The sequence below is a fragment of the Lactuca sativa genome, chromosome 9 (genome assembly GCF_002870075.4).
Source record: "Lactuca sativa cultivar Salinas chromosome 9, Lsat_Salinas_v11, whole genome shotgun sequence".
Taxonomy (NCBI): Eukaryota; Viridiplantae; Streptophyta; class Magnoliopsida; order Asterales; family Asteraceae; genus Lactuca; species Lactuca sativa.
In genome coordinates this window covers 180,943,487-180,948,341 of record NC_056631.2, presented here as the reverse complement: position 1 = coordinate 180,948,341, position 4,855 = coordinate 180,943,487, and positions in this window count along the sequence as shown.

The window sequence follows — 4,855 nt, the reverse complement described above, 5'->3', positions numbered from 1 at the left end:
GGTGACCCCAGTCTCGCCCCCGGTTCAACACCCAGGCTCCAAAACTCAATACTAGGGCTACTCAAGCCCAAAACTCTTCCACATCATACACTGATCGGAGAACATTCCATCATCACATTCTCTTGCCATTTAGTGAGTACTACGGCTCCCTGCAGTATCACAACACCCTCTGACTAGTGAGTACTACGGCTCCCCGCAGCATCACAACACCCTCTGACTAGTGAGTACTACGGCTCCCCACAGTATCACAACACCCTCTGACTAGTGAGTACTACGGCTCTCCGCAGTATCACAACACCCTCTGACTAGTGAGTACTACGACTTCCCGCAGTATCACAACACCCTCTGACTAGTGAGTACTACGACTTCCTGCAGTATCACAACACCCTCTGACTCCACTAGCTCGTGCTTCGCAGGCTATCATAGGCAGCTACCCATACTCGACTCGAATATGCATCACAGAGTCTGGAGGCAATCGACATATCAAAATGCCCACCCTTGCGAAGATCCACTCTCTTAAATAATCTCCCTGGATGCTCATACTCGAAGGGCTCCCACTAGATCCGTAGATACCTGATACACCACAAATCGTTTCAACTCAAGATTCACGAGTAACTCCGAAATAAAGATATCATACCCGGATACCTCGGAATATCCCAACAGAACATCACAAGATCCTGCCACAACCACTGATTCCCTTACTCCCAACACCATACACACACAAAAATACATTTCCTCTGAATCCCATAATAATTTCTGATATCACACGATGCGCAACTTCAGTGCATCCAAACACTCAATTGGAATACAAGGAAGGCGCTAACCCTTCAGAACACACTGATGATCCTCCGAAACCCTTTCCACTACTGCTCAAAATTCAAGCAAGAATACACATCCTAGCCCGGGAATTGGCTACTCGATAATCTGCTACCCATATTTCAACCCAGAAGTTCTCAACTGCCCATACCATCATTACGAGTCTTCCACTTGAAACGACTCTGACCACCACCAGATTCCTGACCAATGACCACCCGCCGTGGAGACACCCATCCTTCCCTCAGGCATACACCACATGCATTATCTCGCCCTACACCTTTCCTTGATCACAATTGACCCTAATCTCTTGAATTCAAGCTGCAGGTTCTGCATGCAACCCCTAACCGCTCTTGGACAAATCTCTGGTTCTCTCAATAAACCACCCGGTTCTCCCCCACTTAGGGTTCGAACCATCACTATCTGACACATCAACAACCTCACGAAGTATTTCCACCAACAATAACGCACCTGCCCCTGGAAAGTGCTACGCAACACCCGATAATCCCCTTTAAGGAAATTAATCGATCTCATAACTCTGAACCTCAGATGAAATCCTCAAGAACTTCTCGTCACGACTGCCTCTAGTCGTTCCAAGTCTCGTACCAATCCAATACCAACAACTCAACTGTCCAATAACATCACTGTCTTATAGACTGGATCACGAAATCATCATATTCCCCACTTCGACTCATCAACCAACGTTCCAACACATGGATCATCCCAAGAATAGGGACCCACTCCCATATTCAACACCCAACATGGATAGAAAAACCACTGCACTGATTAATTCGACTGGACTCCCCACTGATACCTCTACAATACGCCCTACTATACTCAAATAGGCGTAACGTGGTCCTTGACTATCTCAGTCCCAGCTGACTATCTGCTCATGGTAAATCACTGTCTCGCAGCACACATGCTACCTGATACTCTGATGGAAAATCATCATCAATGACAACCTGCAGGGTTTTACCCCCAAACCCGAAACTTAAACATCAGGCTTCTCATGTTCCGCACACGAACATAAATAGCACCACTCAGGTCATAGAAGGTGACATCTCCTCTATCGACTGATTGCTCAACTGAGACCGAAATTCTCCCTTCCCTCTAACTCCTTACCAAAATACTCTGATAGGCTCTCGACCTCCCTCTCGAGGGACGCCTCTTCAAACTCAATCATGGTTTACAGGCCTAAAACCCATAGCGTCCAATCTCTACATCATCAATCATGACCGGATAACCAGAGAATCACAAGCATCATTCACTACGAACCATGGTACTCATCCCATGACATCTCTTCTCAATATGCTCCGGTGTATGGTACCCGAACCATAGCATCACTCCTCCATCTGCTCCGATGTATGGTACTCGAACCATAACATCACTCCTCAATCTGCTCCGATGTATGGTACTCGAACCATAACATCACTCCTTAATATGCTCGTTAGAACCTTCAGAATACTCCCTGTATCAAGTATGGGTCCTCTGCTTTCAGTAGTACGGGCCCATACTACCTGCCACATCTACCCATACTTTCCACACGGACTATCCCGGAGCTCCTAAGTAGCTGCTCGACCTTCTCGTTCACCAATTCCGTTGCGTGCACTCGCTCCCCAGCGAAATTCTCTACTCTGCCAGTGCACTCATCTGGCTAAGGTTACTCCCTAGGCTCTTCCTAGATTCCCACACTTCTCTGCCATCAGCTGCTGAAGAGCTCCTAATGATGCCAGCCATCTACCTCCTGAATATCGTCATATTCGCTTGGTAGCTGACTCCCATCATTGAGAGTTCCACAAAGCACGAAGCAAGCAGCATTCAAGCATCGAAGAATATATATATGACTCACTCTGGGTGATAACTCCGCTTGCTCTGCTCATCCTCGGAAGTACCACCGAACTCTGCAACTCTTCCCCTCGCGGGCTCTAACTATTCTTTCTCTAAGTACCACAGTACTCATCTAGGTATCTCCCCTAGATTACTCCTCTACTCAAATCCCCTAAAGGATTCCAATCAAATATTCTCACTCATCACATACTCAAAAGCACATCGCATATCACAGCAATTCCTAGGCTAAGGCATCACAAATCAGGCCACTCTAGTCCTAAGATATGGAATACATAGCCTGTCTCTAGCATGCAATAATATCTCATAACGTGCATCATAAATATCTCATAACACAAAAGTAAGGGTATTTTGGGAAATCACCGTTCGGGCTTTGGCTGATTGTACACACTGCTCTTTCTCGTTTTCTCTTTGAACTCTTATTCGCTTTAGAACATTATTTCTTTGAAAACTTTTCTTACTTCCTCAGTTTGAGTCCAGAATTACCCGAAGGCGCATCTGAATCCCTCAAACCAAGGCTCTGATACCAACTTGTAACACCGAAAATTTCAAACAATTTTTCGTTTAAAAATAATCGTTTAATTCTTAGAAACACTTGTTTAAAATCTCATTCATAATCGAATTACAAAACATGAATCCATTTTCACTTGTATAGAAAACAGGATCCTCAAAACATGACTCTTTCTCTGGTGTGTACAATCAAGCCGGTGCCGTCCCGTGGTCCTGAAAGAAACCTGAAACACATACATAAAACAAAACACTGTAAGCATGAAGCTTAGTGAGTTTCCCCAAAATACCACACACAACACATATTAGCCACACGAGGCTATAACTCTGTAGGTCCGTGGACCCTGCTCTGTGAACCCTCTGGTTCTAACTCTGTGAACCTTCCGATTCTAACTCTAGGAACCCTCCGGTTCCAACTCTGAAAACATGCACAACATAAATCACATAGAAATAATGCAGTACAACACATAACATACATAGCATACAAATACTCTGTCACATAACTCTGGTTACCTACTCAAGGTAAAGTATAGTGAGAAGACTCACCTGGCAAGCAGAAAGCAGATATCCCCACACTTGAATCTCGAACTCGCCGCCGCCTAACACGTAAGGCATATACTCTCATGAATATAACTCTCGAGACTAGAATCAACCCTCTCATGGCACCCTCTTAAGGGTAAAAGACTATTTTACCCCTCTCTTGGCCTAAAGGCCACATCACTGACCAAGCCCTAAAAGTCAACGGTCAACTCTTGGTCAAAGTCAAAGTCCTCAGTCAAAGTCAACCCTCCTGGTTGACCCTGCTCGCCGAGTCAACCCGTCGACTCGTCGAGTCCCCATGCTCAGAACTTCCCCAATCCGCGAGTCAACTCACCGAGTCACCCCGAGACTCGCCGAGTCCCACAACTCTGAGTCCACTCGCACACAACTCACCGAGTCATCCCTTGACTCGCCGATTCTCGACTCAACCAGAAAATATTGGGACTCTTCGACAAGACTCGTCGAGTCCAACAGTAGACTCGCCAAGTCTAAGGCTATCTTCAACCTACTAGCCGAGTTGTTCATACCACTCACCGAGTTCCAGGCCATCTTCATCCAACTCGCCGAGTTGTTCTTCCAACTCGTTGAGTTCCAGCTCATCATCAAGCAACTCGTTGAGTTCACCCATGTGACTCGCTGAGTACCACCGGTCTGAACTCATACAGAAGCATTCCAGGCCATGCAATTGATCCAAAACATAGATCTAGCCTCCTACAACTCATCCATCACGTAAAGTGGCAAACTTTACGTGAATCCAAAGAGATCTATGCATTTTCACTCTAGGGTTTGGGTTTGGGACAAAATAGCTCCATCAACCACTCACAAATAGGGACTTTCATGCATTCCAACCCTTCTCCATTCCAGATCTGAGGTAGCAACCTCAGATCTAACCTCTAAACTCCAATACATCCAAGGATATGGTCTCTAACACCCCTAAAACGATGCATCTAATAAATAGCAGCTCAAAAACAAGATATTACCTCAAAGGAACGCCCCAACTGCATTGAAACTCGAATCTAAGCAAAGCCCCTTTGCTCCAAGCCTCTTACCCTTCATGATTTCCTCAACAATTGCTTCTCCAAGCTTCCAAATGCACTTGATCCACTCACACACAAGGGTTAGGGTTTCTGGACTTGAGGATTAGTAAGGA